Below are 22,275 nucleotides of genomic sequence, written 5' to 3'. Positions count from 1 at the left end.
AATAGAGGCTCAACTTAAATGTATACCCCAAATTAAAAAAACACAGTAAAAGAACTAAAAAAGAGCCACCGTGGCTTAAAAACCATGTAAAAGAAGCAGTGAGAGATAAAAAGGCATCTTCTAAAAAGTGGAAGTCAAATCCTAGTGAGGTAAATAGAAAGGAGCATAAACACTGCCAAATTAAGTGTAAAAATGTAATAAGAAAAGCCAAAAAGGAGTTTGAAGAACAGCTAGCCAAAAACTCAAAAGGTAATACCAAAATGTTTTTTAAGTACATCACAAGCAGGAAGCCTGCTAAACCACCAGTGGGGCCCCTGGACGATCGAGATACAAAAGGAGCACTTAAAGACGACAAAGTCATTGTGGTGAATCTAAATGAATTCTTTGCTTTAGTCTTCACGGCTGAGGATGTTAGGGAGATTCCCAAACCTGAGCTGTCCTTTGTAGGTGACAAATCTGAGGAATTGTCACAGATTGAAGTGTCATTAGAGGAGGTTTTGGAATTAATTGATAAATTTAACATATCAAGTCACCGGGACCAGACGGCATTCACCCAAGAGTTCTGAAAGAACTCAAATGTGAAATTGAGGAACTATTAACTATGATTTGTAAACCAACCTTTAAATCAGATTCCGTACCCAAGACTGGAAGATAGCTAATGTAACGCCAATATTTAAAAAGGGCTCGAGAGGTGATCCCGGCAATTACAGACCGGTAAGTCTAATGTCAGTACCATGCAAATTAGTTGAAACAATAGTAAAGAATAAAATTGTCAGACACATAGAAGAACATAAATTGTTGGGCAAAAGTCAACATGGTTTCTGTAAAGTGAGATCATGTCTTATTAATATATTAGAGTTCTTTGAGGAGGACTTAGTGTACTTAGATTTCCAGAAAGCCTTTGACAAGGTCCCTCACCAAAGGCTCTTATGTACATTAAGTTGTCCTGGGATAAGAGGGAAGATCCTTTCATGGATTGAGAACTGGTTAAAGGACAGGGAACAAAGGGTAGGAATAAATGGTAAATTTTCAGAATGGAGAGGGGTAACTAGTGGTGTTCCCCAAGGGTCAGTCCTAGGACCAATCCTATTCAACTTATTCATAAATGATCTGGAGAAAGGGGTAAACAGTGATGTGGCAAAGTTTGCAGATGATACTAAACTGCTCAAGATAGTTAAGTCCAAAGTAGACTGTGAAGAACTTCAAAAAGATGTCACAAAACTAAGTGATTGGGCAACAAAATGGCAAATGAAATTTAATGTGGATAAATGTAACGTAATGCACATTGGAAAAAATAATCCCAACTTTACATACAATATGATGGGGGCTAATTTAGCTACAACTAATCAGGAAAGAGATCTTGGAGTCATCATGGATAGTTCTCTGAAGATGTCCACGCAGTGCGCAGCGGCAGTCAAAAAAGCGAACAGGATGTTAGGAATCATTAAAAAAGGGATAGAGAATAAGACGGAGAATATCTTATTGCCTTTATATAAATTCATGGTATGCCCACATCTTGAATACTGTATACAGATGTGGTCTCCTCATCTCAAAAAAGATATACTGGCATTAGAAAAGGTACAGAGAAGGGCAACTAACATGATTAGGGATTTGGAACGGGTCCCATATGAGGAGAGATTAAAGAGACTAGGACTTTTCAGCTTGGAAAAGAGGAAACTAAGGGGGGATATGATAGAGGTATATAAAATCATATATTTTTATATATGTGGTGTGGAGAAAGTGAATAAGGAAAAGTTATTTACTTGTTCCCATAATATAAGAACTAGGGGCCACCAAATGAAATTAATGGGTAGCAGGTTTAAAACAAATAAAAGGAAGTTCTTCTTCACACAGCACACAGTCAATCTGTGGAACTCCTTGCCTGAGGAGGTTGTGAAGGCTAGGACCATAACAGGGTTTAAAAGAGAACTAGATAAATTCATGGAGGTTAAGTCCCTTAATGGCTATTAGCCAGGATGGGTAAGGAATGGTGTCCCTAGCCTCTGTTTGTCAGAGAGTGGAGATGGATGGCAGGAGAGAGATCACTTGATCATCACTTGTTAGGCTCACTCCCTTTGGGGCACCTGGCAGTGGCCACTGTCGGCAGACAGGACACTGGGCTGGATGGACCTTTGGTCTGACCCAGTATGGCCATTCTTATGTTCTTAACTGGCAGTTGCTTGGCTGTTCTGTTGCTCTTCAGGGAACGAATGCACAAGAAGATGGGTCTCACAGTCAGTGGTCCCTGGATGGGTGAGGGAGCAGCATTCCTGAGCAGGCAATAGCTGCAAGGCGGGTGGTCTGCTGTCCCTTGGTCAGGCAAAATGGTCACCAGTTGTGGAGGTGGGGGGAGGAGGGAGCCTTCTACTGGAAATGCCCAGTCACCAAAGGTTTCGGCCAGGGGCTGTTGCCTGCAGTGTTCCCTTGGCTGCAGCAGGGAGAGACAGATGGAAAGGTGGTATCTGAGACAGCCTGGGTCTAGCCCATGAAAGGTCAGCGCTGTGAACTGCACAGGGAGCCAACGGGGAGGCAGGCTGTCTTTGGGCCCTCCCACTCCTGACCAGTGAACTAGCTACGGTTTCCGTGTCACCATTTTGGTCAAACCCAAGTAGAATCTGTTGCAATAGTTTGGCTGAGTCGCTGACGCTGAGAAGCATCCATCCTGAGGAATAATTCAAGGCAGCTGGGTTTCCCTGGGACTGACGAGACTGTTGTTATTATGCTTGATTTTCTCTGTGGCCCAGGAGATAGCTGGGTCATTGGCTGGACAGAGGAAGTATGGGTTGGTCAAAGGGTCCACTGAGAGCAGTTCTGCTGGCTGGGATCTAGCAGAGCCTGTGGCAGAGAAGGAGACAGGCCTCTTGGCCTCAGTCAGAGCTATGCCAGAGGAATCTATGAGCTGCTTGTACCCTAGTCAGTCAGGCTCAGGTTGAGTGTCCTGCCACTGGTGCTCAAGTTGTCTGTGCTTACACTGCATCAGACAGTCTAGATGCCCTGTGGTAGTGGTGTGGAGAAGGAGGACATCAGGGGCCCAGTACACCAGTTACGGGGGGTGGGTGTGGGTGGAGAGAGGAAAATCACTCAGTTCTCATAGAAACAACCTGCCGACTGGGTAGATGCTCAGCAGGCTGGTGATGTCAATGGGGGGAGAATACCAGCTTAGGTGCTCAGAGGGGTATCACTGCCTATGGAGCATGCAGATTCAGCACAGACTGGAGAACGGCAGTGACAGGCAGCCCCCGCGGGGTGGCTCCAAAGTCCTCCCTGCCAGAGCATCTCTGATTCGTTGTCCAGCCCCAGGTGGTGGCAAACAGCCAACCAAAAGGCTTGATTTTGCTAGAGGGTGGGAGCTTCTCGCATCATTGCAAGGCTGGCCCAGCCCAAGTCCAGTCACTCACAAAGACGTCACTAGAGTCAGTGACACTGAAGTTGTGACTATGAAAATTGCTGTTTCACTGAATGTCTCGGTGTAAATGTGGACTCCACCATGGGTTGGCAGGGCAGTGTCACGTCTGTCAGCCCAGGGACAATGGCAAGTTGTTAGAATTTAGTGCCTGCACAATAGGTATGCTAAAGAGGTTGCCTGAGCAGGGAAATTAGTTCTTCCCAACTTCCCTCAACATGGGTTTGGGGTGGAGAATGGAAAGTTACCAGCAGCAAAACAAAGAGGCCAAGATTGTGATGCTAACCTTTAAAAAGGACTCATGGGGGAAGACTCAGAGAGACACACAGGAAGTTTTGGGCAGAAGAGGGGAAGGGGATGGACTGGCAAAAGTCAGAGAAGGCTGGGGGAGAAGGCTCCATGTTTGAAGCCATGTACTGCAGCCAAGATGCCTGATTCTAGACAACTCTGGTGCCAGCTAGGGTTGCTAACTCTGACTGATGCTATTCTGGGAGATTTTTTTTCCAACATGAGGTAATGTCATTTTCTTAAAATATGCTATTAAAATCTCCTGGATTGCTTTCAATAGTCACCGGGAGATCAATGCCGATTCCGGGAGACTCCAGGCCAATCCTGGAGGGTTGGCAATCCTAGTCCCAGCCCAAAGAATGCTTGGGAGTAGTGAGGAAACTGAGGCAGGGAACTGTGAGTAGGGTTTACTATCGTATGGATCTGTGTATTCCTTGTGCTTTTCAGGAAAGAGCGATAATGTAGTAGAATCCTGTGCAAAGTGTCTTTGCGCTTCATGAATTACACTATTCATGTGCCCGTTGACAAAATAACCTATGGGTCCAGCCCATCGCACAGACAGCAGGGGGTGCCAGAAACAAGGTCTGTAGCCTGCGAGGGTGGCAGTGCCTAGACTCCGTTCACATCCTGGGGACTTAAAACACCCAGGGACTCGGCAGCGGGATCCTCTCAGAACAGCCTAGTGAGTGGCCAAGAGGGGGTGCCTGACTGGAGGTGTGACATGTGGACACTAGTGTTTGGTTAGTTTCCAAGGGCCCTGGCTGACATGTCAGGGCTGTGCTGGTTTCTGGGGCCCGGACACGTCAGCGTTCATTTCCAGAGGCAAACCACTCCCAACATTTTATTGCGTGCTGGGTAGATGTGGGAAATGTTACAGACAGGAAAGTGTCCACATTTCCCCAGACTTGGGACCCTTAGCCCAGGCTAAACGAAGGGCGTTGCTGCCTGTAAAAAAATCATTGCAGGAGAAGGGCCTCCAGGCAGAATTTTTATTCCCTGCCAAATAATGGGTCAAACCTGTAAAGAGAGTTTATTTGTGCTGGGATCATGAATCAGCAGGAAAAATTGTGGATGGGTTTGCCAAATGGAGGACAACCAGAGGCAGTCTCGAGCACCAAATCATCGCTGCCCCGAGCGAGTGGTACTTCGCCAACACCATAGGGACAGCCCTGCTTACTTTGTCAGTACATTTAGTCCTGGGATATTGGGTACTTACCATGGGCACATAATATCATGCTCAGACTCATACCAAAAGCATTGCAAAGCCACAACTACCATCTCAACAGAGACATTTATTCAACTGTACTCTGACAATATTGCTTGTGAAGTGTTTGCCATTTTCACTAATACCTAGTTTCGTCTAGTTACATGTTGTTCTTGTGCTGTTACTTGTTCTCCAAGGAGCGTCTTCCCGGAGGGTGAGAGGAAATGCATCGCACGTGTGAAAAACATACAAATTTGTGATAGCTCCTTTACCATTTTTGTGGGGGCCTTTCTGAGCACTAGCTACAAATGGCTAAACGTTTGGGCATTAAATGTTTCTCAGTGAAAGAAATATGTTAACTTGAAAAGTCGATGGTTCCTCATTGGCACAGTTAGACGATCTCCCAGTTAGACTATCTGTGGGACACCACACACAGGCCTGAATAAATACATGGAGGACATGTCAGGTAATATGCATTTGATCTTCTAAATGAGCAACATGTAAAAACAATGGGCCAGACTCTGTTCCCAATGACATCCATGTGACTCGCTGCAGAACTTAGTTAATCAATATAATAAAATTCCAGGATTGTCACCTCTTTGTGCATCACTCTGAAGCCTAGACTGTTGGTTGAGTCAGAGTGAAGTGGTGGAGACAGCTGCAAGCATGGTTGAGAGCTCTTTTTGTTCAGAATAGCCGCAGGTTCAATCACCACTGGGATTCACAGTCTGTTCCCATTTAATTTTTAAGTTCTCAGCTATGTTGACTTTACAAGTTACACCCATACAGTATACAGCTGCAGTAAGACATGTATCTATGCCATGCAAAGTGTCACCATTGTGATATCAGAGGTTACTTGACCAATCATCACTTTACTCTACAGCTAATTTGCATGCAATAATTTCATGGTTGTATGAGGGAAATTGAACAGATGATGGATGCGATAGCGTGGGCTTTCACTGCTAGGTACTTATTAAAAGGGATGATTTACCAGCAGTTACCCCTTTCCCCTTCCTGGCGTTGCTTCCACAGTCACACTGTAGGCATGACGTGCCTAGTCACGAGGTCACAGACCTGCTTTTGAGCAGTATTTGCAAGATAGTGAGTGCATACAGTTCTTCTGATCCTGATGTTCCCTGGTTTGACGGAGACAGGGAGAGGTCTGTTTGGTGGCCACTCCAGCTAGTGAATAGAGAGGAGCTGAGGGGCACTCAGATGGAGTTATGTATGTTCCTTAATTGCCAACTACTGCAGAAGAATGGTGCCATGGCTGTGAATCCTCCAGCAGGGCCCTATGGAAGCTCTATCAGGAAAGAGAACATGAAGGTAGATGTGGTTTGTACTCTAAAATGCTGTGATCATTCTGTAGACATGATTCACTGCCTGGATCCAGAGCCAACCTTCTTCATCCACAAAGCCACAGCCCTCTGTGATTTAATGGACCCCTGAAAAACCCAGCTAGTCTCAGCTTTCACTTTCTCCTTGGAAGGAAGGTTTAAATCCTTGTCCTGGTGCCAACAGACTTGAAACAGAAAGCTGGTAACAGGATTGAAAGTCTGAGCCTATGAATTCTCCTCAATGTTGCTAACACACCCTGTACAGTAAGCGAGGGCTGGCCTCCAGGACCTGTAAAAAGATCCCACTGTTTTGGGGAAGAGGGGCAGGCCATTGGCAGATCTGCAGTGCAGTGAAACGAGGTTTGTGCTCATGGTGCTAAGCTAGTTTGCTGCCTGGGTGTTCCTTGTGAGAACTATGTACCTCAAGTTTGCAAAGAGCCATGTAGCCATATGAATGCCAATTGCCCCAGAAAGCACTAAAGGTATGGCTACACTGCAGTTAGACCCCCATGGCTGGCTCCCGCCAGCTGACTCGGGCTCACCTGGCTCTGACTAAAGGGCTGTTTAATTGCAGTATAGACATTCTGGCTTGGGAGGCGGCCCAAACTCTTGGACCTTCCTGACTGCAGGGTCCTAAAGCCTGGGCTCCAGCCCGAGCCTGAATGTCTACAATGCAATTTAACAGCCCCATGAGCCTGAGCCCTGCCAGCCCATGCCAGCTGGCAAGGGCCAGCCATTGGAGTCTAATTGCAGTGGAGCCCTGCCCTTAGAGACCAGACTCCAAGGTAGGTGGAAGCTGTCCATACCATGGAAGCTTTATAAGCCTCCAGAAACCATGTGTGTGTGGACAGTGGCTCCTGGACCCCTCCCCATCCTTTCATGTGAAAATCAGTTACATTCTGGGGGGACCCTGAAGGATTCTCACACTGGGCGTCCCTCAGGCTGGCTTAGTGTTGTGATCAGAGTGGGCAGGAGTCGATTACATTTGGAGATAGCGGACTAAAAAATAGCTTTGCAGGGCTGGACCATATTCGCTTCAATGTGCTAAGGATAAAAAGTCACTAAAATAATAATTCTAAAAAAGACCAGCTTTCTCCAGTGTTCTGGAATCCAGGAGCATGTGAGGGATGGCTCTGTGCATTGCCCCTCTGCTAACTGTGCGGAGAGGAGCTGTATAATAGGGGCTGGGACTATGAGATCAGTCTAGAGAAGGAAGCAGAAACAGCATGTGCCTCTGTCACTATACACTGATCTCCATCTTCTGCCAGTGTTGAGGTTACTTCACTGGGCAATATGGCAATGAGTCAATGCCTGGAATGAGTTCTGTTCATCAACTAATGGTGCTGAGAGTTTTTATTTTTGTGGCAGGGCAGACTTATGTTGCCATCAGTAATAATAATTTATATTTATGCCGTGCCTTTCATCTCTGCAGTTCCCAAAGCCCTTTAGAACCTGGAATGTGGGGAATCTCTTGACCAATAATGGTGTGGAATAGAATAGAATATCAGGGTTGGAAGGGACCTCAGGAGGTCATCTAGTCCAACTCCCTGCTCAAAGCAGGACTAATCTGCAATTTTTGCCCCAGATCCCAAAATGCCCCCCTCAAGGATTGAACTCACAGCCCTGAGTTTAGCAGGCCAATGCTCAAACCACTGAGCTATCCCTCCCCGTTTTTCATAAATAAACAATGTAGCAGCTGTGATCACCAGGAAGTGAAGACAAAAACTGGCTGCCCCCTCCAGCCACTAGCCAAGCAGCAAGACAGAGAATACAAGACTGCTTCTTCCTCTGGTGTCTTGCAGCCATGATTACCACCCTTCCAACCAGCCATGACAGTTCTAAGCTGCTGTATTTGGCTGATGCACAGACCAGCTCTTAGGTTTTCATGCCAGCACCTTCTATTATTATTAATTGCTATTTGTATTGTGGTAGTGCCTACGGGCCCCTCTCAGGAGCAGGGCCCCATTCTGCTGTCGGTGAGAAAAGTGAAGCAACTGTTCACAGTGCTGCGAGCTCCTTAGACAGCATAACAAGGCATTGCCCAGTGTTTGGCAGTAATGCCAGGAAATACAGTGAACCTGAACAGCCTTCTGGCGCTGGCTGGTACTGACACACCTGCACTTGGGAGCCTCTCCAGATTTCACTTCAGATGCTAATTGTGTCTGTGGTTCAGCCAAGCTTTGTGTTAACTCTTCGTGTGGAGTTTTTATGCGTATGCATTCGCTGGTACCAGACCTGCCCTGCTCCGCTTAGCTGAACTGGCTCCTCAAAGAACCGAGCAGGTAGGATGCAGAATGCTCTGTGACCTCCAAAGAGCTTTTCATGGGCATGAGGTGGCCTGGTGCATGAGGAGAGGGTGCACACTGGAGAAGAGTAGTGAGGAGACACGTAGTGGATAGATAGATAGATGGGTCTGTATGGGATGGATGGATGGATAGATAGAACACTTTTGAGGAAGAGGAGAACCCATTGTCTGGTCCCTCATCATGCGGAAGAGACTTCATTTCCCTTGGTGTTTCTCTGCATCTCAAAGCATAAAGTATAGCATACTGTACATATTGACTCTAAACTCTCTTTGATCAGGGACCATTTCTTTGCTATATGTTTGTACAGTGTATAGCAAAATGGGACCCTGGTCTCTAGTCCCTACAGTAAATAATAATATATTTTTATTGATAAATTATGTACAGTGTGGAGTTTGGCAAAAGTTCCTTTTTTTCTAATATTTTTTGAGTCCCCATGAGCTGTAAAATAATGTAACAACGAATCCACTGAAATTCCCAGAAATGAGGGAAAAAAAGAGCAAAACTAATGGCAAATACACACAATGGCTTTCTCCCCACCATCCGCAAAGGGTAACTGATAAACTTTTGGAATGCTCTGCTGCAGGAATTACGAGAAAAAACTCAGTGATGTGGCTTCCAGCATTATCTTGGAGCATAACAGGGAACAGATTATTGGCCTACGTTTTGGGAAGGGGACTGGATCTCCCTCTCTGCAGGATAACCTGTGAGGAATGCCCCTCTTAGGCTGGTTAATGCCGTGTGCTTAGGGCCCCTATTTATATTAGGCTGAACAGATCACTATGAGGATGAATTCCTTGCCCTAAAGAGCTCACAGTCTAAATGGATACATATATGGGCTTTATCTGCAGCAAGGCAGATTCAGTTTAGCTATTAGGAAAAGCTTTCTAATTCTAAGGGTAGTTAAGCTCTGGAACAGGCTTCTAAGGGAGGTTGTGGAATCCCCATCACTGGAGGTTTTAAAGAACAGGTTGGATAAATAACTGTCAGGGATGGTCAAGCCTTACTTGGTCCTGACTCAGTGCAGGGGTCTGGACTTGATGATCTCTCAAGCTCTCTTTCAGCCCGACATTTCTATAATTCTATGTTATAGATGGATGCAACAAATATGGTTAGTGGGAGTACTGAATGCCTCTCATAGCTTGGTTAATAAATAATAATAACAATAATAATAATTAATAATTAATAAATAACTAGCTCTTATATAGCACTTTTCCTCCATAGATCTCAAATTGTTTTACAAAGGAGGGCTGAATTATTATCCCCATTTCACAGATGGGGAAACTGAGGCACAGAGGGGGATGTGCTCATTTCTTAAAGTGCTGGAACTGTGTTAAAATCCTTTCCAGGTCACCTGTAGGCACACTGGTGGGTGGGCTGCCCTTGACAGAAATACTTACAGATTAAAAAGAACACAGGTGTGAAGGCTCCTGAGAAATGCCATAGGAGAGGCACAAAGCAAAGCAATTCTTCAGGGTGAAGGAAGAAAACGAAACAGTGAGAACTGCTTAAGGGCTCGAAAGGCAGAAAAGGGTAGTTCCTAGAAAGCAAAAAGTCCTTTAAGAAAGACTTGTCTCAGTCAGACTTCCGCCAAGTAACATGAGGGCGGCAAACTTAGAAACTTTGTTTTGCTCAGCGTGCAGGAGAAGACATCCCAGTGTGATGGGGCAGACGGGTCCCACACTGCCAAGGGAGACTTAATGAGAACCTGTGGCCTCAGCTGGCCTCACCGTGCTACCCGGGCAGCAGCTGTCAGGCGAGAGAGAGGGAGATAAAAGGAGAACACCTGGCCCAGTTCAGGACTGGCTGGGAAGGAGAACAGAGATTGACTTCTTCTGGTGTGAGAGAAGCATGGTTTCACCCCCGAGACTGACTTAGCTTGCTGGTCGAATAAACCTCCTGGTGGAAGAGACAACTGGGTGCTGGAAGGCCAGCTGAAGTACTGTTCATTTGAAAACCCTGTTTTTACTTGTGGATTTTCCTGATTTCTTTTGAACCTTAGCCCTCTGGAAGGGGTAGGACTGAAGTGTGCCTTGAATGGAAGGCAAAAGCTCAGCTACATTGGACCTCCAAGAGACAGCCACCTACCAGCAGAGCCTTGTGACTGGCTGAGTTGTGCCTGGATGGGCCACAAGAGGGTGCTGCAGAAGCAAATCCGATCACACCTGGATGGAGCTGTGGCAAGCCCACTCTGGAGGGAGGAAAGGACATTGTAGTGATGGCTGAATTGTGTGATGAGAACCTTGAATGGCCTAAGGATAACAGAGAGCAGGGGACGCCCAGAGAACCGAATGCTGAAGCTGATGTGGGGGAACTCTGCTCCAGTGCTATATGAAGGGCAGGTTACTTGGATAAACCAATTACATGATTTGCATCCCAGGGAAGAGGCCTTGATGCCATGCCATTGGGTGGAATCTCCTCTGTTGCTTCCCAGAGATGTTTTTTCAGGGGCAAAGACAATGTGCATGGAGAGCAGCTCAGTCGCAGGAGGCAGGGTTCCCAGGATGGGTGTGTTGAGCCCAGAGGTGTTCCAGCTGACATGTCACTCTAAGGCTCTGTCCCAGCCATGGCTCTGGCTTACCTCTAGGTGTGCAGCCCCCAGGCCACTGTACCTGAGTTATTGATCCTACAGCCATGGGTTGAAATGCTTTTTGTGGGATAGAGAACTGGAGTTAGGGTTAGATTCTAAGGGCAGAAGAGACGCCCCGGGATCTGAGCTCCTGTATCACATAGGCCATGGGACTTCCCTGAATTAATTCCTGTCTGAACTACAGCTATCCTTCAGACAAACATCCAACCTTGATTAAAAAATTGCCTGTGATGTAGATCCACCACAGCCCATGTTCCAGTGGTTACTTACCCTCACTGTTAAAAATGTGTGCGTATTTTCCAGTCTGAATTTGTCTAACTTAAACTTCCAGCCATTGGATCGTGTTAGACCTTTTCCTGCTAGACTGATGAGCCCATTATCAAATATTTGTTCCCCATATAGGTACTTACAAACTGTAATCAAGTCACCCCTTAACCTTCTCTTAGACTCAAGGAGCTCAATCACTATAAGGCATGTTTTCTAATCATTCCTGGAGCTCTTCTCTGGTCTGTTTCCAGTTTATCCACACCCTTCTTGAATTGTGGGCACCAGAACTGGACAGAGGATTCCAGCCATGGCCACACCACTGCCCAATACAGAGGTACAATAACCTCTCTGCTCCTACTCAAGATTGCCCTATTTATACATGCAAGGATCCCTGTAACAGGATACATAACATGAGCTGGAGAGCCTGGGGCTAAGCCAACCTGGTTTACATGGTGAGCCCCACCTCAGAGGAATCAGGGGCTTCTAGTACCAAAGAAGGGGGGAAGCTCAGGGAATTGCAGCATTGCCTGTAGACACTGGCAGGGAGTAAGAAGTTTCCTGAATCAGCAGGGCCAAAGCAGAAGCAGGAGAGTGTGAGGAAAGCTCTCCAGGCAGCGCGGCCCGGGAGAGTCTGCACAGGCCGTCTGGGAAAGGCCTGTGGAGAAGGACAAACTCCAGGCAGGTGCTGGGGAGTAGGAAGTCCCTCAGGGAGGAGGGGCTCTGCCCAGCTCCAGCTTCAATGGAGATGGCTGCCCATGAGGCAGTTGCATTAACCCCTTTGGCCCCACGATGGTACTGGAAGCTCATGTTCAGCTGATTATCCTTCATGGCCCCAAGATGGGTTCCCTTTCCACGGCCTTGCCATGGTGCCGTGAATGCTAATGTGGAGTAGGCTGGCCATCCTCATGATACCTCACTGACCACAGTGCTGTAGGTTTACTGACATTAGGAGCCCGGCTGTGGATCTATGCGGGAGAGCAGGCTGGGTTTGCTGCATTAAGGTGCAATATCTTTTGCCCTCTTTTCACACCTGAGCCATGTGGCTGACAAGTAGAGACTGTGTGCTAAGAGAATGGTTCCCCTAGCAGTTTAAGTGTCTCTTCAGCAGCAGCAGGAAGCCTACCTTCTCCAAGTATTCTTTTGGGCTGGGAGTTTCAAAGGAGCCTAGGGGAGTTTGATGCTCAGCTCCCATTGAGTGCCAATTAGATTTGGGCACCTAACTCTCCTAGGTTCCTTTGCAAACCCCAAGAAAGAGCCATGGATCAGTACCTAGAGAGCACCAGCAGCACTCAGTCCTGCTCTCTGAGGTGTCATTCTAGGAAATGAGTTGGGTTCTCACATGATCCTAGGTAGAATTTGGGGGCTCTTGTATTATAGAGTTCTGCAATCAGGACTGTTTCCCATCTGTGGGATTTTTCTTGTGTTCTTCGTTTTGTGCTCCCAATTTGTGCCCCTGCCACTACTCATGATTCTTGTAGCCCTTTCGGGCACTGTGCCTTTTTCCTTTAGAGAGGGGAAGCTGCAGTGCCTTCCAGACAGAGTCGTTATTCACTTGATCTCCAGTTTTTACCATAAACATTTTCTTGGACTTTTAGCATTTACCTGCCTTTCCTTAGGTTCTGCACAGAGTAACCGTTTGTCTGCGCCAGGCAAAACTTCTTTCCCTGCTATGAGGCCTGAAAAGGACTCGAGAACCTTCCACAAAACATTTTCATGTGACACTATGAATCATAGACACGTCCCCAACAAACAGGCAGCAGCCCCCTTCCCTGTGTGTTAGGGCTCAGTGCATTCAGGCTGCGGCCCTGCAGGAGAGAGCTGTCGGACCACCATACCAGGGATGCGAGAGGCATGTCGCATGGAGCTTTGACTATGGTCAGTCACTTTGGCCCAGATTTTTAAAGCTATTTAGGCATTGCTGTGCATAGTATTGCCAACACTTAACTGATTTAGGTGCTAAAATCTCATTTGCAAAAGGGATTTAGGCACTGTACCATGCCACTGCTGACTTATGGCCTGACAAGGCCTAGGTGTTATGGCCCTGACAAAAAGCATGCATCTGGCCTGCTGGTTTCATCAGTGCTGTGTTTCTATGCTCCTCCTGACCAGACCTTGTCCACGCTCTCTGGACATAAACGCAGATGAGATGTGGGTTTGGAGATCTGCCCTGAGCTCCCGTTTGGTGCAGAGGCTGCAGTCAGGCTTTTTAGTTAATTAATGATGACAGATTCTGGAAATCCATCAAGTGGATCTGAGGAATTGTGCTCGGGTCTCAGGGCATTCTGTGGTTTTCATATTGGGAAATCTCAGGGGAAGATCGTGCCATCCTATCTGACGTTGAGCAGTATTTTATTACTATTACTATTGATTTCAATGAGACTTCTTGAGGAGTAAGGTGCTACTCAGTGAGAGTAAGGGTGGCACAATCGGCTTCGAATGAGTAACGAATTGGTTTTCCAATACACCTATTAAAATGGCTCCGTAACTGCTTTAGAATCAATTTGTCTTTGTGTTTTAAATACCGCACCCACCCCGCAAAAATCTATAAGAATGCTAAGCTAGAAACCTATCATGAATGCTGATGAACTGAACATGCCCCAGGTCATGAAAGGGAAACATGCCCAGGTTAAGAGACGCATTCTCCCCTCAATGCATCACTATTTTATGCTACCAACTCCTACAAATGCCAATGCAGGAATCCCTGAGAGAAGGATTTGCTGGGTATTGAAAGGCTGTTTGTTCACTGGACAAAAGTGCATTAGTAGAAAGCTAACTGCAGTGGGAATGACTGGCAAATCCAGCTTGGAAATGCAGTTTGCAGAAAAGATTCAGGGAGCTACCCGTATGCTCTTCTGCATCAGTTTGGTTCCTGCGTGTGGATAATTGAGATATGAATGTAAGGAAAACATGAAACAAAAAATGGGAAAGGGAAAGAAAGGTCCCAGCGCAGGAATAATCCATTTATTATAGTGCTAAGTGGAAAGGAATGTTACTTGCTAATATCAATGCACAGATGGGGAATACATTCAGCAATATTCATTATTGTGAGGGGTCTGACACTTCATTGCTATTTGAGGACTTTCCAGTCCACTCAAACTGTTGCTATCAGTGATCTCAATGTGACTTTTAAAGGATAGAGTTCCCAAGATAGGAAAGCACCAGGTCACCGTAATTTTATCACAGAGGAAACTGGAGATGAAAGGGTTTTCTCATTTCACGCTCCTGGATTTCTCTGCCTGAGGAGAAGCGCTCCATTGTCATCAGTGCAGACATTTGTCAAAGAGGTCAAGTTTACAGCTTTGGGGGGGATGTTCTCCCCCCCTCCGCTCTGATAGCAGCTCTGGCTCCTCCTTTGCCTTAACTCCCCCATGCTAAGTGTTTTCTCTCTTCTAGCATCCCGTAGCAGTGCTTCTTCTGGTAGTAACAAGCCTTCGGCTTGGCTGTTTATGGCAAGAAGGATCATTCAGTGTTTACTTTGTGAATGATGATCAAGCAGAGTGAAGAGGCAGCTTCCTGACTCTTATTTACATTGCCCTGGCCACTGGGGAAAATAAAAAGGCAAATCTCCGTAGAGGTTATCTTCGGAAGGGCAGCATTCCCTGACACAAAAGGCCCAATCCCACAACAAGATGGGCTGAAAATTGCACCCTGGCCATGGCAAAGTGCACAGGCAGCAGCAGAGGGACACACACACTTTCCTGAGGGAGACGGCAAACCGGATGGAACCTGTGCTGCTAGGCACAAGCTCCTGCTTGCTTTTTTTAGGGAAGGGAACACGTCTTTGATTTCACAGCCCTCCCCAGGCCCTGTCCTGCTGCCCCGCCCCCTTCCCAAGCAGAGAGTTTTACTCTAGTCTAGGTGACCTGATGGGAGATGGCAATGGACTAGAGTGTTTGAGAGTTAGCTGGCTAAGCGATCCCCTGCCAACTGGCTGCTTTTGTCTCTGAGGTTCAGAGAGGTAGCGTGATTTGTGCACTCGGTCACTGTCAGGTCTTGGTTGACAGCTCCCTTCTTGTTTTGTAAAAATTGATTGCTAGTTGAGACATGACGAAGTTTTGAAAGAGGGAATTTTGTTTCGTGTACAGTTTCCTGCGAAAGGTCACAGTGCCGCCCACGGTGCCACTCCGGGTAGATAAACACACACAGCTGCTGCAGCTGTGATTGACGCAAATCAGGCAGTTTGAAAGCAGGCAGGGTCACCATGGAGCGCCAGGGATGGGATCTACAACGAGCTCTAGTGGGGAATCTTTATAGAGTACTGTAGCAGATCACTGACTCACTGCCATGGCACCTTCTGCTGGTCAACCTTGGAATTAGCTCAATTTCAGCACTCAGAGCGCCTCCTGCTGGCTGGTGTCTCTCCTGCCTCAGGCTCCCGTGTCCCTTCCAGACCCGTTCCCTCTTATCTTGGGGTTCTTCCCACAGCAGTACCCCCACACTCTGTGTCTCCCCTCCCTGGGGAACCCCCAACGCTCTAAGCCCACCTTGCCTCAGTGGCTACTGCCAGTTGTCATCTAGCCCCCTTTCTCTGGGGCAAACTGCAGTCTGTAATGGCCACTCATCATTGGCAAGGGGATTGGCAAGCCTATCCCCAGGCTGCACCTCTGCAGCCCCAGGATCCCCTTAGGCCTTAACAAGGCCTTAGCCTGGGGAGTTGCCAGGCTGGAGCTCCCCAGCACTCCTCTGCTTCAGATACCCTGTGCTCCTAGGGAGCTAGGTCCTTTCCACTCCAAAGCTGGAGTAAGCCTCTCTGTCTCCTGGCTCACCACCCTTTTATCAGGGCCAGTTGTGCCCTGACTGAGCTAGCCACACCTGGGGCCAGCTAGCCAGCCAGCCTCCCTCAGCTGCTCTTACTTAATCCCTTTTCTAATTGGGTCCCAGCAACAGCCCTCTCCAAGGGCTGCTTTTAACTTCCCATCTCTTGGAGTGGGGCAGCAGCCCTACTACAAGCACCGACTCTATATGAGATCACTATTGTGTCAGGTCCAGACAGGATTGCTAGATGGTGCCAGCTCTGTACGGGATAAGTGTAAGGTGCTGTCGCTAAGGGGATCAGCTCTGTAAGAGATTGCTAGAGAGTGCCAGCTTTCTGCAATGTAAACTTCCATTAACACAGCCTCAGAGCTGAGAAATGCCCAAATCAGGGAGTTAAAAAGCTCTGCTCTTCCTGTCACTCATACCAGTTTCACATCAACCTTGCACAGGGTTCAGCCCTGAATGTGCAACCTGTCTGAGTTAGCATTGGGCTAGGATCACTGGCTTTGGCTAGCACATATTTCAGCTTTAACATTGCGTTCATGAAATATTTTGTATTTAATTCCCCTAATTTTGGTTTAATGAGAGAAAGAGTGAGCAAGTAAAAGGGAATTTGGGGGGTGGGGGAAAGAAATAGAAAAAAAAAGGGCCTGGGGCTTGCAGCCATAAACGGCTGCATCAGCGCGGAGCCTGTATCATCCCTCCATCCCTATAGTTCTGTGGGCCTGTTTCTCAACTTGTGCACTGTGCTTTTACACTGGTGTAATACAGTTGATTTCAATGGAGTTACTGCTGGCTTACGCCACTGTAACTAAGAGCAGCATCCGGTCCTAGAGCACTCTCCTGCTGCTGTTGTGCTACCGTCCTTGTGCTTCTGTCACAGTTTTGAGCCCACATGGTACTTTTGTTGTTAGCAGGGCTGGACCCAGGCCCCAGCGTTCCAAGCAGGTGCTTGGGGCGGCAGTTCGAAAGGGGCAGCAGTTCCTCCTCCCGCTGCGGCAAATCGGCGGCAGCTTCTTCCTTTTGCTGTCCGCAGTGGCAGGTTTTTTCACTGCTTGAGGCGGCAAAAACTGTAGAGCCGGCCCTTGTTGTTAAGCTTGGAAAGGTTTGATTTTTGTTTGCTATGGATTCTGGTGGGTAATACCAATGCTCATCTCCAAATATTTCTTCTTGTTTTTTACTGATTCAAAGCAATGGTTCTCAAGCCCTAGTCTCGCTGGAGTGTTGGCTGGTCACGTGGCACTGGCTCTCCTTGTTCTCAGCTGTTCAGTTGCATTACATGACAGCCAAAAATACACTCAGTGCTTTCCTAATTGTCCATTCGCTAGGTAAGGAATTGCTAGAGTGGCCAATGAGATATTATGTGATGGTGAATGAAAGAGGAGGTGATCTGCTCCATTGAGGGTAGGTGGGGAAGTGTCTATGGAACCACCTTTGTAAGGTTCAAGTACTGCAAAGCCTGAGAACACGTCACTAATAGGTTTTCACAGGCAGAGAAGGAAATAAAATACCAGTCCATGTTCCAATGGACTGTAGCAGCTGAGATGAATAACAGATTCAGAAATTACAGCATTATAGTTTTCTTATAAATTGACAGACAGCAAAGCTAGCTCCAGTTGTTTTTGAGTGCAACATGTCTTTAATTTTCCCTCCCTGTAAATTTTCATCATAAAAGAAATAACTTTCCATGGTTAATGGAGGGGGAAAAATGACTACGTAACATCTGAGCCTCAGGCTGCAAGCAGATCCATGTGGGCAGAGCAGTGTGCCTACGAAGAGTCTAACTGACTTGAATGGGGCTCTGTGTAGGCATGTAGAACAGATGGCCGGGGTCTCATTGATTGCAAATGACAAAAAGATAAGAAAATAGTCTCAGAAATTATGCAGCCGAGTTTCCCGCATTTGGGGAAATTGCAGGGGTCAGCACATCTGCAGTGCAATGGATGAGCCTCAACCTGGGAAAACCACCTTCGTGATCATGGTAGCTCCCCTGCCTGGTAAGCCAGGCAAATATATTTTCCTCACCCTCTTACTACAAACAGACCTGTGGGGCTGAGACCAAGCCTGTGATGTTCCGGCCAAAACAAGAGTTTTGGAGAAAGTCATGAGTAACGGAAAAGGTGATGGAATGTCACCAGCTGAGCTCCACGCTGGTGAAGCAATCTCTGTAGACTGCAAATTCCGTGCAGTGTGATTACACTGCAAGTTCTGCTCTGAGCTACTCCCTTGAAAAATCCAGAGTAATTCTGTTGGTTGCACCAGTGTAAATGAGAACAGAGTTCGAACTTGTCTCTTTGGATAAATACATATAGGAGTACAAGGGTTAGTATATCCTATATCTGAACTAATACAACTAGATCTACGGAGTGGATTTTTACAGGGGTGTTATGTATCCTTAAATGCAGGCTTGTAACTGAAATAATGATGAAACTGGCTGTGGAGCAGCAAACTATTAAACTTACCTTTTAAACAAAGTTTTACATTCTGAATGCAACAAGTTAAAAACATAGGGCCAAATTACTCAGTTTTTATACAGTCCTTACGCTGGCAAAATGCCCAGTAAAGTCAGTAGGAGTTTTTCCTCCATAAGAACCAAGTAAAGGTTTAATAATAAAATAATAGTAATAATAATAATTAATAATTAGTAATAATCTTTTCTGGATTCGGTCCATGGAAAAGAAAAATTTGCTCTGCAGGTTTGACTAAATTAAAACTCTTCCATATGTAAGGTATTTGTTAACCGTTCAGTATAAATGGTTTTGCACCAATCTGAATCAGGAGTAACCCCACTGATGTTAAGAGTGATGTGGTGTAAAGGAGTGCAGAATCAGGCCGAAAGGCCGGAATACAAGTTCATGTTGTTGGCACACGAGGCTAGATCTGCAAACTGCTGTGTGGTCGTTGCTCTGGGAATAGCCCGGAATAAATCGCTTGCCCAAATGCCCACATGAATTGCTGGGCACAGAATGGGGCCCATAGAATGTTTTCAGACCAGGAAATAACCTGGCTAGATCGACCATAGGAAGAGGTGGTGAGGGGGCAGGGCTCTGGGTATTGTCACTCAGGTGTAGTATTACAAGGAATTGTGTGGGCATCGTACACTCAGGCTGGGCATGTTTAGACAAATGAAAACCTTCCATCTGATGACACATGAAATTCCATAAGCGTGTATATGTTACAGCAAGAGCCTGATCAAATGAACACAATGACAGTTGACAGAAGTAGACCCAAATTTCCCAGGAACACTACTGTCTTTGTTTAAAACTACAATTTTAGTTGTCAACATGCACAGTAATGACCGATGGCTTAAGTCGATCCTTATTGTTCACATTACAGTAGTGCCAGTGGCAATGGCCATGTTAGAGCCATTGCGCTAGGCGCTGTACAGACACGACAGTCCCTGCCCCAGAGATCTTATGGTCTCACAAGCAAAGAGAGACAACGGTGGGAAGGGAAGCAAACACCCCAGGTTATGCAGCAGGTCAGTGACAGAGATGGGAGGGACCATGTCAGATCATCTGACTCCCAGGCAAGCATCTTACCCACTGGCTCATACTGCCTCTTACAAAGCAATAGGTGTTTGCAGTACAGTGACAGAACCAAACAGCCAGGAAAGATTGCTTTGGAAAGGAAAAACCCTCTGAAACAAGATTGTTTTTTTTTATTTCCAGAGTTGAGCAAATCATCTTATTAGCATGTAAACACACCTGTCACAGGCCTCAGCCTTGCCCATGACTTAGCAGCTGTCCCTCAGACTCACTGATGAGCTGGTGACACAGGGGGCTAATCAGTGACCCCAGCTGGCCATAATGGTGCTTAATTAGAAGGACCGGTTCCAGCTGTGGCAGTGAAGCAGGGTGATAACTGTTTAAGTAGAGCTGGGTGCTCAGGAGAGGGAGGAAGACCCTGGAGGGAGGAACAAAGTGAGTTCCCCTTGGAAGAGCCTGAGGAATTCATGCTGGGAGACCTACAGGGAGCAGTGCTCCTGGGGGGAGCACTGAGCTAGGACCTACAAGGGTAAGGGAGCTGCAGTTGAGCCGAACCCTGGAAGGGGACTGATCTGTTCTGGTACTTGGCTGAAGGGCTGAGCCAGAGAAGACCCAGTGCGGGAGGCTCGGGAAGAGGTGGTGAGGGAGCAGGATGGGAGAGGTCACTCTGGCTGAAAAAGTGGCTTCCAGAAGGGCTATGAGAAGCATCCTGCTATGCTGTGCCCTGGCAAGAGGGGGCACCATAGAGGTGAGGAAGTGCGTATACAGCACCTTATCCCATTGATTCCCATCAGGATGGACCAAGAAAAGGGTGCTGGGGAGAGGACAGAAAAGGGTGGGAGTGGATGATGCATGTTTGGTGGGGGTGGGAGACATGCTGGTGAAGACAGGGGGAGAAATTCAATTTAAGCTAAGAAGGCTGCAGGTGTGTCTAGGTTTGTGCACCCCTCTGCACAGGGCTGGATTTCACTCCATGTGATGTCCCAGCACACCAAGTTAGCTCAGCACCCTTTCAGGAACTGATCTTTAAGTCGGCTTCTCTGTTGCAGCATCTCCAAGGAGTCAGAGGGAAGGAATAGTTTGCTGCTCCTTTGCCAGGGCGACTCCCTCCATTAGGTGGGTAGAGGCAAGTTCTGTTTGCTGGAGTGTGGGAGAGATGGGGCCTTTCTGGGCTCTTCTGGCAAGGGCTGTGAGGAAGTGGTATTTTGGGTGAGGTGATATGAGATGGTGCTTGTCACGGCCAAGCCCTGCAGAGGGGCTGATGGGTGGCTTAGTGCTTTTGCAGCCTGAGAGCAGCTACTTTGTCCGAGTGGGAGAGATTTCCTGGCAGGGGGGTTTTCTTGGACCTTTCCAGGTATGCACAGACCTGGCCTTTTCAAAAGGCCACCCATTATCACTAGATTAGAAGAAGGACCTTTACCAGCTTCAGCAGGTAACATGCCACAGGTCACATTCACCCCCAGGAATGTGTTGGTTTTTCCTGTCCTACAGTACAAGCAAAGCATTGTATGGCAGCCCAAACACAGGATCCAGGCTTTACCCAGTAATAGCAACAATGATGCTATTGTAAGGAGGAACAGGAGGGTTTTGGAAGGAGAACCGGTCCCGAAGGCACAACATCCCTTTCCTGCGAACAGCCCCCAGTATGCTCAGCAGGAACAGAGTACTCCTATGCTCCTGTGCTATGGAGCACAGCTGAGCTGCCCTGTGGATGCAGGAGGCCACGGTGTCACTGGGAATCATGCTGTATCCAGGTACTTACAGATACTTGATCATGGCCCTGACCTGCCCATGCTCCTCCCTTTGCACTTTACATCCCTAGATTATAAAGCCAGAAGAGATCACTGTGGTCTTCTAGTCTGACCTGCTGTATAAAAGGCCAGAGACCTACCCAGAATTAATTCCTGTTTGAACCAGAGCAGATCTTTGATTTTAAAATTGGCTGTGATGGAGAATCCACCACGACCCTTGGTAAATTGTTTGTTAAAAATGTGTGCCTTATTTCCAGTCTGAATTTGTCTAGTTTTAACCGCCAGCCATGGGATCATGTTATACCTTTGTCAGTTACATAGAAGAGCCCATTATCAAATGTCTGTTCTGCATGTTGACACTCATAAACTGTGGTCAAGTTACCCCCTAACCTTCTCTTTGTTAAACTAAATAGATTGAGCACTTTGAGTGTAAGCCATGTTTTCCAATCCTTTAATCATTCTTGTGGCTCTCCTCTGGACCCGCTCCAACTTATCATCCTTCTTGAACTGTGGACACCAGAACTCGGCACAGGATTCCAGTAGCGGTCACACCAGAACCAAACACAGAGGGAAAATAATCTCTCTAATCCTACTGGAGATAGCTGTTTGTGTATCCAAGGATTGCATTAGCTCTTTTGGTCACAGTGTTGCACTGGAAGCTCATATTCAGTTGATTATCCATCATGACCCCCACATCTTTTTCAGTCCCTCTTCCCAGGAGAGAGGTCCCCCCTCCCCCCTAAATATGGCCTCCATTCTTTGTTCCTAGACTAACTCATGTTTGCTTTTGCCCAGTTTACCAAATGATCCAGATCACTCTGTTTCAGGGATTTATTATTTACCACTCCTCAATCTTTGATATTCTGAGGCACTTTGTGCTCTCCAAGTA

At 47.0% G+C, this 22,275-nt stretch overlaps 1 protein-coding gene and 1 pseudogene across 2 annotated transcripts in view; one reads left to right on the top strand and one right to left on the bottom strand.

Moving 5' to 3' along the window:
* The window catches only part of NRG2 (neuregulin 2), a 306,149-nt gene that overhangs the window by 76,509 nt on the left and 207,365 nt on the right, over positions 1–22,275 (top strand). The gene's annotated exons all lie outside the window — the stretch shown is intronic.
* Positions 18,017–18,152, bottom strand: LOC141993046 (U1 spliceosomal RNA; annotated as a pseudogene).

Source organism: Natator depressus, chromosome 8 (genome assembly GCF_965152275.1).
Source record: "Natator depressus isolate rNatDep1 chromosome 8, rNatDep2.hap1, whole genome shotgun sequence".
Lineage (NCBI taxonomy): Eukaryota > Metazoa > Chordata > Testudines > Cheloniidae > Natator > Natator depressus.
This window is presented reverse-complemented; position numbering and strand designations above follow the sequence as displayed.